This window comes from Podarcis melisellensis (assembly GCF_964234715.1).
Source record: "Podarcis melisellensis genome assembly, chromosome: 8".
Classification (NCBI taxonomy): domain Eukaryota; kingdom Metazoa; phylum Chordata; class Lepidosauria; order Squamata; family Lacertidae; genus Podarcis; species Podarcis melisellensis.
In genome coordinates, this window is record NC_138540.1 from 25,883,412 (window position 1) to 25,895,567 (window position 12,156).

The window sequence follows — 12,156 nt, forward strand, 5'->3', positions numbered from 1 at the left end:
ATTATATAATGGTGATGGTGATGATGATGTATTATTTATACCCCGCCCATCTGGCTGTGTTTCCCTAGCCCAGGGGTAGGCAACCTAAGGTTCGCTGGCCAAATGTGGCCCAATCATTTTCTAAATCCGGCCCGCAGACAGTCTGGGAATCAGCGTGTTTTTACATGAGTAGAATGTGTCCTTTTATTTAAAATGCATCTCTGGGTTATTTGTGGGGCCTGCCTTGTGTTTTTACATGAGTAGAATATGTGCTTTTAATGAAAATGCATCTCTGGGTTATTTGTGGGGCATAGGAATTCGTTCATTTCCCCCAAAAAAATATAGCCCGGCCCACTACATGGTCTGAGGGACAGTGGACTGGACAGTGGACTGGCCGACGGCTGAAAAAGATTGCTGACCCCTGCCCAAGCCACTCTGGGCTGCTCCCAACAGAATATTAAAAACACAATAAAACATCAAACGTTAAAATCTTCCCTAAACAGGGCTGCCTTCAGATGTCTTCTAAAAGTCAGATAGTTGTTTATTTCCTTGACATCTGATGGGAGGGCGCCACTACCAAGAAGGCCCTCTGCAATTGTATGCAATGGCCTTGTGTGTTAATGTTAGAAACCTTTTGGCCATACACACTTTCCCAAGTTCACATAGAGCAGGCATGCCTAGCTGGAGGTTAAAAAGAAAAGTTTTCAGAAATGAATTAGGTAGGTTTCTAACATTTCACCACTTCACACAACACGCAGTAAGATATGCAGAATTTGTGATGACAGCCTCTAGTTCAGCTAGCTTTAAAATGGGATTAGACTAGTTCAGCGATGTGAAGAGGTCTATCAACAAGCTGTTGGTTCATGATGGCTGTTGTAGATCCTCCACATTCCTGGGCAGTGTACCATTGAATCACAAGTGGGAGGGCTTTTGCCTTCGGGCTCGGCTGCCTGGAATCCAGGAAGCATCTGGTTGGCTAATGCGGCAAACAGGATGCTGCACTAGCTGGGCCTTTGGTTTTTCTGTAGCCCAGACACAGTAAGACAAGAAGGCAGCATGCTGCCTCTGAGCACCAGTTCACACGCAGCACAGTTATGGAGAGGCTGTTGCATGAGCTCCTGCTTCTGGGTTTCCCATGGGCATCTATCTGGCTGGCCACTGTGAAAACAGGAAGCTGGGGCAGATAGACCTTTGCATGATCCAGCAGCATTCTTTTAATGTTCTTAGTCTTATGTTTGTCTTACATTCCTAGTCAAGAATGAAACTTGGGTAAGAGAGCTTACCTCTCTTCTGGCCTGTTGTGGTGAGATCAATATCAGGACCATAACTTAAATGATAAAGAACATGCAATTTCTTTTGAGGCATTTCCACCAGAATCCTAACATAAATCTTCCAGTTTCTGCTTAGATTCTCCCAGAACAACTTGCCATGGTTCTGCATGGGGTATTTTCATGGGTCAAGACAGACTCTTAACAGTGATCTACAAGTCTGGGGGTAGTTTGATAACAAGCTATCCAAGCATACCGTTCTTCCCCGCTGGAACAACTGCTCCATTGTATTCTGGGGTTTTTGAGGAGGGGGGCATGACTTCGAGGAGAGCCTGGAAAATGACAATTATTCTGCTTTTTTGCTAATAGGCATACTAACAGGTGCTGAGGTAAATGTGTCAGGCTCTGAATATACTGTAGCTGGGCTCAAAAGATGTTGAAGGGCTTATGTAATCCTCCTGGAATAGTTCCATAAACTTCCCTCCGGGGCCTTGAAAACTTCGAAGGCTATTCATACCAGCTTCCACAGTTCACTTTACAAAGTGTGACCAGGATCTGAAAAGCTGGTTAGTTTCCTGTGCCAAAGTGGGTTGAGGACTTGTTTCAAGTCTGTATAAAAAAAAAATGTGTTTTTTTCCTCTTCAACTAAAGGCAATTTAAAAGTAGTTTGTGATGTGGGGAAGGGTCTGGAATTGCTCTCTAGCTAGGAACAAATGAGACGGTCTTATTCCAAGGCAGTGTATGGGTCGGTCTAGCACAATATTTTATACTCAGTAGATTCTACAGTGACTCTCCAGGGTTTCAGACAAGTGCTCTTTCCCAGTCATAGCTGGAGATGTTGGCAGGATTGAATCTGAGTCCTCCTACATGCAGAACAGCTGCTCTGCCATGGATCTGCAGCCTATATTGAATTCAGTATCTTCCAGAACTGTACAGTATTTGTTCCTGAAAGTTAACTGGTTTTGGAAGATTCTGTAACCTAATACGATCTACTAGTGTCATACATTTAGTTGAACGCATAATAAATTTTTAGCACTATGAAATGAGTTTACTTTAATTTTTATTTATAAAAGTATGCATGAACTGACAAGTCATGTAATATATTGAGGTGGTGTGCAAGATATTCAGTAAAATACAAGATCATTAAAGTGTGGCTAGTCAAGAAAGCTTATTACAGCGGTACCTCAGGTTACAAACGCTTCAGGTTACAGACTCCGCTAACCCAGAAGTAGTACCTCAGGTTAAGAACTTTACTTCAGGTTGAGAACAGAAATCGTGCGGCAGCAGTGGGAGGCCCCATTAGCTAAAGTGGTACCTCAGGTTAAGAACAGTTTCAGGTTAAGAACGGACCTCCGGAACAAATTAAGTTCTTAACCAGAGGTACCACTTTATTAAGATTTGAGTCAATGTGTGTGCTAAAGGAACTGCCAAGACTGCTGCCAATTTTCAAGTTTTCACAGGGAAAGAGAAGGGAGAACTGCTGCATTAGATTTTTCCCCTGCCCTTGTGTTGCAGTAAACCACAAATTGAAAACAATCACGCAAAATGAAAAAAATATCGTATTAATAATTTTGAGAAACCTTTAAAAAGAGAAAGGAACCGCATGAACTTTACAAACACCACTAGACTTCCATGACTTAAAACCAGCTTCTCCGCTTCTGACACCTTGGTTCCTTTACGTAGGAACATGTGTGTTTGTGCATTTCAAAACATTTTCTATTTCAATTGATGTGGATGAAGAAGGACTCTAAGGCACACGAGAAGCAAAAGGAGCCTGAGGTTGTGCTGTTCAGGTGCCCTCAGCAGCATATTGTGGGAGCAGTGTGCCCAACAGGCTCCTAAACTACACCAGATGCCTGAGGATGTTCTGTATCAATGGTGTTGATCATTGAATAATCCAGTCAAACACACTAGGAATGCTCTCATTACCACCTTTGCATTTTGGCTGTACAAGATTTGCCGAAGCGTGAATTGACTGTAGCAGTATGGTTGAATGTTTCATAAGAGGTTTCCCCCCACGATCCATTTTTACCATTTCAAGCTGTGAGTCCTCATTTTTTCTTCCTATTCACCCCACCCCACCCCCCAATCATTCATCTTGCCTTAATACTTTCCCACCAAATACCCCAATCTGATTGGCCATCAAAATGTGTGGCAACAATTCAACTCCGAGAATAGGAGTTATAGTGTAGCAACTTCATTCCCCCCCCCCCTTTTGGGAAAAGTAGCAATAATACTGTATCTCTCTTATTTTATTGTCCGTTAAAAAACAAAACACATAGGATTAGTTTCAGTCATGCCTTTTTTTAATCTTTTGACGGTTTCTTCATTTGTCAGCATCTTTTTTTCCACTTGCAGTGTCCACAAATTAATATGGTGGTCCAGATGGGTTTGCATTAGTTATGTCCCTGAGTCAGGGATGGACTAGATAGCTTACGCTATGGGTGTCATAGCGCTCCCCAACCCAAATGCAGTGATCTCTTGTAGATGCCCCTGTGCCTTGGCTTCCTACTGCTGTAATACTTAATTTGTTTACTTTGCTAAATTTGCCTACACCTTTTCACCTCTTTAAACAAATGGAGTGGGGTTCAAAGCAGCTTGCAGCCAAATAAGAACAAAACAAAGCTATCCTTTAAAAGCAACCCAACGCCCCCTGCCCCCCTCCTTGCAGTGAAACATAAGAACCTGAAGCATGCCCAAACAAAACTGTCCTATCCTGCTTCTAGAAATGCCAGCAGGGACAGAACTGAACAGGCAGCCTGTTGGAGGATGTGTCACAGCTCTTGTGCAGCAACTGAGCAGGTTCCTGCTTCTCAAAAGCCATTTTTTAAATATTTCATGCAGTTCCCACTTGCCGTCTATTGTCTAAGGGCCCAGGAGCGGTTTTGCCACCTCCTGGATTGTTATTGTGAACGAGGCTTCAGACTGTGCATCAAAACCCAATCTGCAACTTCCAAAATTCCACAGAGGTGCATTTGACTGTAACCTCATTTTGACATCCCTGCTCTGGCTGAGTTGTGTCAGCTGCTTACATCCCAGTCACATGCAGTCGTCGTGGTTGTAGGATGCTGCAAGTAGGACCAAATGAAGTATGTTCCACCTCTTCACTTACTTTTAAATACCCATCTGCTGCTTTCCCACTTAAAATAATAATAATAAGGTGCACTCCAAAAGTTTCTCGCATAAACAGCCCACAAACTAAAGCAAGCTAAAACTTACACTACTTTTTATTTTAAAAAATGGCAGCAAGTAGCACACACAGTTGATAAAACAAATGGATAAACAGCAATCAGTAAAACAAACAAATCAGTGAGGGTAAAGTTAAGTTAAATGCCATTGAAGTTGCTTTTTGCCACCTATCTAATATTTTGACACAGGGTCACCTGGAGAATAACTGGGGGTGGGATAGTATTAGAGACCACTCATTGTGTGCAAACTGCTGTTTCTACATCATTAAGCCTTTCAGCAGAAGTAAGGTAAAGGTAAAGGGACCCCTGACCATTAGGTCCAGTCGTGACCGACTCTCATCTCGCTTTACTGGCCAAGGGAGCCAGCGTACATGTGGCCAGATGACTAAGCCGCTTCTGGCGAACCAGAGCAGTGCACGGAAACGCCGGAGCAGTACCTATTTATCTACTTGCACTTTGATGTGCTTTTGAACTGCTAGGTTGGCAGGAGCTTTTGAACTGCTAGGTTGGCAGGAGACCGAGCAATGGGAGCTCACCCCGTCGCGGGGATTTGAACCGCCGACCTTCTGATCGGCAAGTCCTAGGCTCTGTGGTTTAACCCACAGCGCCACCCACATCCCCTCAGCAGAAGTAGACCACTAGTAATCCCATTTCACAGAGGAGGCAGTTGAAACCATGGGAGCATGCCTTGCTCCAGATTCCACCCAGAGAGACCTGGCTAAGTTTCTATTTCATCCTAGGTCCAGTGGGCTGCACCAACTCCAGACAACATAGGAAGTCGCCTTATACTTGGTCACAACACTAGTCCATCTAACTTAGCCTTGTTGACACTGTATGGTGGCAACTCTCCAAACTCTCTTTTAGGCAGGGTTCCCCCCCCCCGCCTTACCTGGAGATTGAACCTGGTATGGTCTACATCAGGCTTCCTCAACCTTGGCCCTCCAGATGTTTTTGGCCTACAACTCCCATGATCCCTAGCTAGCAGGACCAGTGGTCAGAGATGATGGGAACTGTAGTCTCAAAACATCTGGAGGGCCAAGGTTGAGGAAGCCTGCTCTACATGGAAAGCTACATCCTATCCCCATCCATGTTTCCACAGGGTATATTTAAAAAGAAAGAAAGAGTGACCAGGTCCAGCCAAATCACAGATAGCTTTGGGATGACCTGGGATTCGACCGGATTGGGTTGAGGCAGCTGTGGGTTGGCTCAGGTCCACCCAGAGGGATCTGGGGCTGTTAAAAGAGGGGGTGGTCTGGCAGCAAGGTGGGTTGGGGAGCACAAGAGCCTGTCTGCATCTCCATCTCCCCCCGCTTTGCTGTTTAATTAGGGTTTTTATTTAGGGGCTACTCCGAAGCATGGGCCCCAAAACGGATCTGCGCAGCTTTAGAGAAAACCCCTCCACCTTTCCTTGTCTCATCCTTTTAACCTCTTGGCTATTTTCTCTTCCTTTCATGTGGTCTTGTTCTTCTCTGTTATGACAGAGCATAAACCTGTTTGGTTCTACTTTTTCTGTTTTCATTTTTTTTCTTTCTTTCACTGTTCTCATTCCACTTCCCCTGTGGTTTCATTCCTATATCTTTCTTGTTTAGACCAACTGGAGGATCCAGCCGGCGGTAGCGCGGGCATGTAGGACCCTTCGGTAAACCTGATGGTAAGTGCACTCACTCGTGTGCTTCTATCAGGCTCCTAACAGGCTTTGGGGCGTAGCAGCCACAAAACATCTGGCAGGTGGGAATTGCTATTCTGTGCACAGGAGGCAACAGCATTGCCTTCTGCAGCTACAACACAGAAGTTTTCAGCCGTGTCGTAGTAACTGGTATAGAATGCCAAGGACCCAAAGTTTCATTAGTCATGAGTTCCCTCTTCAAAGAGGGAGGGAAACTGAAAAACTTGAGTGACTTGTTTTGTCATAACTTGCTTGTGACTCTCCGTGTTAAGCTGAAAAAAAATTGCCTCTTTCTAGCTCCTCTGGTAAATACGCAAAGGGGGTTCTCCTCCCCAACTTTCCTATCTGGTGTCAAGATTGCCAAACTAAGGATGTTGATTTGTCTGCCTGTTGTGCCATTTAAATCTTCATTCCCCACCTTTTCCGTCCTCGCCTGTGACATGTAAGAGACAATTTGGTGCGGTTGTTAGAATGTCTGAATGAAACTGGATAGACCAAGGTACAAATAAATCCTCACTCAGCCCTGAAGCTCACTGGGCGAGCTTGGGCCAGTCACACTTTCAGCCTAATCTACTTTGCAGGGCAGTTGCGAGGATAAAATTGGGAGAAGCCATGCCTGCTACCCCGAGCTCCTTGGAGGAAAAGTGGGGTATAAAAGTAGTAATAAATGAAAACAACACTTGGAAGTTTGCTGATAGTCAAGAGTTAAAATGGAATGCCAATAAGTAATTAAAATAAATGCTGCACAGCAAGTAAAAATGGCAGCCACGTAGATATGAATACTACCTGCTCCTAAAACATGCTGGAATAGCAGTATTTACCTGGTGTTCTGAATGCCAGCAGAGAGGGGTCAGACAAATTTCCAATATAAAGGGAGATCGCCTGGTTGAGATAACTGTCTTTTTCTTCTTGTTTTACTCAGCTGTAGTTATAACGGCTAGGAAATAAAGTAGGGCCTCTATTGAAAATCTGGCGGGAAACCAGGTAATATTGCCCAGGATGAGATAGTCCTTTAGAGTTTTACTGATTTATTTGTCAGTATTTATACCACCTGTCGATGAATTCCTCTGGTTGGTTTACAGACTCATAACAAATAGAAAGTACAATAAGTAGTGTAAACTCAGTAACCCAACTTCATAAACCAGCATACACACACACACAAGGCAAGCTAGGCCAGCATAAATGCAAGCTGCATTAAAATCAATACAAAACCAGTGTCAAACCAACAAGTGAGCTGGGGGAGTGCAAGAATTTTACAAAGAACCGAGGTAATATAACTAGTATGAACTAAAAGGTCCGGAAGAATAAAGATAACATAGTTTTTGCTAAAGAGGAGGGTGATAAACATGTAGAAAATACTGCATGGTTTGGAGAAAGGGTTTCTTCCTCATAATCCTAGGAACCTGAGGTCATCCGATGAAGCAGCTCTTCTGCATGCTGTGATTTTATTAATTACTAGGAGAGGTCTAAATGCAGCTGCTGGGAGCCTGCAGTTAGGAGACTCACAGCATAGCTCACTGTCCATTTTCCACAGTTCTTGGCCCTGTCACACTTTTCCAGTAGTTTGTAAACTCCAGCCGCCTTCCTCCAGACTCTCTAAAGGTTGAAGTAGAAATAATCCAAATTCTGTTAAGTGTAAGTTGCCAAAGCAGAGTGCAAAATGTTCTGACTTGTGCAGCTTATTTATTTTCTTTAAAAAAAAATACAATATTTATATATTTCAAAAAAATTACAACACTTTCCAAATTAAAGTCAAATAACTTTGGACTCCCTCCCCGGTGGTTTCCTCAATTTTCCAATTAATGCTGCATAGTGTAATTATTCTATGCCTTATTTTCTCCACACTGTTTTCAGATATAAATTTTATTGCTGTTCTTATTCTAAAGCTACTTGCCTTTTAACATGTTCACATTTTTTTATAACAATCTGCAAACAATTTCCAATCCTCCTTAAAAAAATTCCCTCGTCTTGATCTCCTAATTTTGCTAGTTAAACTTGCCATTTCGGCAAATTCCATCAGTCTGACTTGTGCAGTTTCAACGTTTTTATAGTATTGTTGCTTTCAGATCAGATACTTTGGAGAACCTTTTGAGTGCAGTATTTCAGGCTATCAGGGTCCAAAGGGGCATAATCTTAGAGAAATCTGGGGATATTTTTGGCTAGGAGAAAAAGATTTGGCAGGTCTCACATTACTTCTCTGCGAAACACAGAAAAAGCTTGTGCAAACCAGTTTGAAAAGTGATGGAAGTTGCTGAAGCAGTGGACACTGAAAAGCTTTGGACGTTTCCATTTGCTCCTAGGACTCTGATCCAGTGGATCTAAAATTACATTTGCTCTCAAGTTGTCATCCTGGCTGTTTTTAGTAAGCGGGAGCAGCTGCACGCTGAATCGCCTCTTCCAGGGTAATTCCGTGTTAAGGTCATTCAGGTCTAATTCCAGAGTGAGTGTTTGCAGCTAGGAGTCTCATTAGGAGACTTTTAGGTGTGCCACTTATCTCTGGTATTGTTTCATTTCCAAGCCTATTTATTACTAGAATTTTTACCCAACTGCTCCTCAAAGGAACTCACAAGTTGCATGTGCCATTTCCCTTCCCACCCTATTATAGCCTTACAACTGTCCTACGAGGTAGGTCTAGCCCAGGGGATGTGGAGAACCAGACGTTGTTGGACTCCAGTTCCCATCAGCCTCAGCCAACATGGCCAGTGGGCAGTGTTGGTGGGTCCAATAACATGAACTCAGCTCCACTCCCGGTCTTCACATTAGATTTCACTACAGTGATTTGTTCGTGAGGCTATTACAGGCAAATCAAATATAGAAAGTTGGGAATGCAGACCGGCAGCAAAGTACGGAGTGCAGAATGAACAGTGATGAAGGAAAGTGATCAGTACTATAAAGCAACTTAAGCCTATGAGAGAGCATCTCGAATGAAGTTCAAGATGGGTTTGTGAGAGTCGCTGAGAAGAGAATCAGACTTCCCATCAGTAAACAGGGAACAGAGTAGCAATTACATGGAGTTAGTTGCATCCCCAGTATTAGCCCACATTTGACCTATGAGAAGTATACAGTCAGAAGGGACAGAGATTATCAAACCTCCTTTTGGTGGCCGAGTCTCAAATTTGTTTTTTGCTGGTCATGGGTAGCTAAATAAAATTGTGCAGTGGACCACCAACCCTGCTCTTTCCAGACATGGGGAAAAGGTGATCTAAGTTCCTCATTTTTCACCGGGCCTGAGCTTCCCCATGCCTCCAAAACTCACCACAGTATCTAGGTACTGCTCCGACAGGAAGGTAAACGGCGTTTCCGTGCACTGCTCTGGTTCACCAGAAGCAGCTTAGTCATGCTGGCCACACGACCCGGAAGCTGTACGCCGGCTCCCTCGGCCAATAAAGCAAGATGAGCGCCACAACCCCAGAATCGGCCACGACTGGACCTAATGGTCAGGGGTCCCTTTACCTTTATTCCATAAAAGCAAAAACTGGGGAGATGATTTACCAAGGAAAGGGACCAAAAATAAGTGACTGTCCCTTGTAAACAGAAAGTGTGTGTGTGTGAAATTTACATCGAGTTCATGCCATTAGCTGTGTTGCATCCTAAATTAGTCTTGAAAAAATATGCAGTCATTATTATTATTATTTTTAAAAGATAGGTCAGAATTATAAACAGGCTTATGTCTGCTGCTGATCTTGTTTCAGTTGAACGTGGAAAGATCTATAATAGGAAGCAGCTGAAATTGTAAGGGAAAAACCCCAATATTTTGCATTTCACCTGCGCACAAAATTGTAAATCCTTAAAATAGTTCTGCAAGGTGGGTGATGGTTATTTTCCCAGGTTAGACACTACAAATGTCTGCTCATGCTGCGATCCATGAGTAGCCTGCTGTTGTGCTCCACTTACACTATGCTTTTACAGTGTGTCGTTTCTTTTACACAGTGTCTTATTGTTATGTGTTTGTGTGTGTTAAGCAATATCTCCAGAAATTTGGAAACCAATTTGGTCATCCTAAACATATAATTTATATGAGGTACTTAGCACCATATCTCCTTAAACAAAATTTATAGTAGTAATAGTACTAGATGATGGAGGTGCAACCATCATGGCTGACTTTTTAAACAAGTATTGAGGGTGCCCACAGACCATAGATTTTGGGGGACATTTGTTAAGTTAACCTATTGATCCTCAATTCGATCTCATGCTGTGCCCTTGTTATTTTGTTAAGTGATAATAATAGAGAAAGATAACCCAAGTGGTAGCAAAGCAGTGTGCAGCTCATTAACTGTACTGTAGTTGCAATTGGGTGTGAAGAATGTGTGGGTCTTCAGAGCTCCGAGTAAAATACAGTAAGAGGTGTCAAAATTTTGGAAAATGGCAGAAACGTCAAGGAGGTACAGTGGTACCTCAGGTTACATATGCTTCAGCTTACATACACTTCAGCTTACAGACTCCACTAACCCAGAAATAGTACCTCGGCTTAAGAACTTTGCTTCAGAATAAGAACAGAAATTGTGCTCCAGCATCATGGCAGCAGCAGGAGGAGCCATTAGCTAAAGTGGTCTTCAGGTTAAGAGCAGTTTCAGGTTAAGAACGGACCTCCGGAACGAATTAAGTACTTAACTTGAGGTACCACTGTATATGTGTTTAAGATATATAAACTCACTGGCTTTCTTTTATATTTGTGAAGGAAAGATTTAATCTACAGAGATTTGGGAAGGTTTCTGTGCTGAGAAGAAGTTCATTATTGGAATAAGGTAGTATTCTTAAATGTGGTATTAGTGGAACAATTTCTCTTGCTGCAGCAGAAACAACAAATAATCTTTTGGCACCTTAAATAATAACAAATCTATTAAAAACAGAGCTTTTTGTGATGGTACTCATTGGTACAGAGTAACAACACCTCTTTCTTATGTCCATTAGCAGCCATTTTGTGCTGGCACAGTCAGTGCTTTTATTGAGATGAGTATCAGCACCACATTTTTGCCAAAAAAAGAAGAACCCCAAACTGAATGCAGCATAATAAGTTTTGTGGACAGCAGGCTACTTCATCAAGCGCATTATCAAGCATCTGCTGACATGTGTGACACAAAAGCTTATGCCATAATAGATGTGTTAGTCTGGAAGGCTCCCTCTTGTGATTCTGGTAGAATTACTTTCTTGTTCATTTCTGTATGCATGGATACAATATTTCTAACGTACTTGATATTAGTTTCAGAACTAAAAGTAACCAATACTGACATTAAAAGAATGTTTAAAAAGAGAGGAACATGCAGTGGTCCGAAGACCGTAATGCTTTTGCTACATTTGAATGTACTTTCTGTAAACACCAACTTCATTGAGATACCTGTTTGAATGGCATACATAACCAAGATGGATGTATTTATTGTATTTTAAGTTTTAAATGCTTTACAGTATTGTTCATTTTCCATATATGTACAACACATAATTTTCTTCATTTCAATCAGTCCAATAAGAATGTCCATGTTCACAAAAAATGCATACAAGTTCAATTATTTGTTTTCTACACAAACCTATGACTTCCCATCCTCTCCATATTTCTTTTATAATAAGCATCTTGCTTTAATTTATCATTATTATTTTGTAAAAATTCTCTTTTCTATTTCGATTTCATTTTATTTCATATACATTATTTACAGAAATAATTCAAAGGCAACTACTGTGCTTAGATTTCAACTACTTTTCAAATAAATTATTCTATTCTAAAATGAACTCTTATCCAGGCTTGTCTCTGATTTTTTTTTTTTTTTTTGAAAGAGAGGCTAATTCCACGTATTCTGTCAGTCTGAGTAACCATTCAGCTCTAGAAGGAAGTTTGTCATTTTTCCAATATGGAAAGATGGATGTATTTATTGTATTGTGAATTTGAGCTGATGGTTTTGGTTTTGTGCTGTGGTGGTTTTGGTCCCGTCCCCCCCCCCCTTTCTTCTCCTGTGTTTTTCTTTTTCTTTATGAAATGTGCAGTGAAAAGAGAGAGAGAGAGAGATAAACACTGCCTCTCAATTGTTTTTGGAGATGTTGCCTTTAAAAGAAGTCAAAGCAATGA

At 42.0% G+C, this 12,156-nt stretch overlaps 1 protein-coding gene and 1 long non-coding RNA gene across 3 annotated transcripts in view; one reads left to right on the plus strand and one right to left on the minus strand.

Moving 5' to 3' along the window:
• PRDM2 (PR/SET domain 2) overlaps window positions 1-12,156 on the plus strand; it is a 49,762-nt gene that overhangs the window by 29,679 nt on the left and 7,927 nt on the right. The window contains exon 1 of one of the 2 annotated variants that reach the window (XM_081923405.1): window positions 6,025-6,086. The exons of the other annotated variant lie outside the window; for it this stretch is intronic. The gene's annotated coding sequence lies outside the window, so the exon portion shown is untranslated. Of the gene's footprint in view, window positions 1-6,024; window positions 6,087-12,156 lie in introns of those variants that run through there. 2 annotated transcript variants of the gene reach the window in all.
• Window positions 1-12,156, minus strand: part of LOC309377043 — a 266,713-nt gene that overhangs the window by 9,741 nt on the left and 244,816 nt on the right. The gene's annotated exons all lie outside the window — the stretch shown is intronic.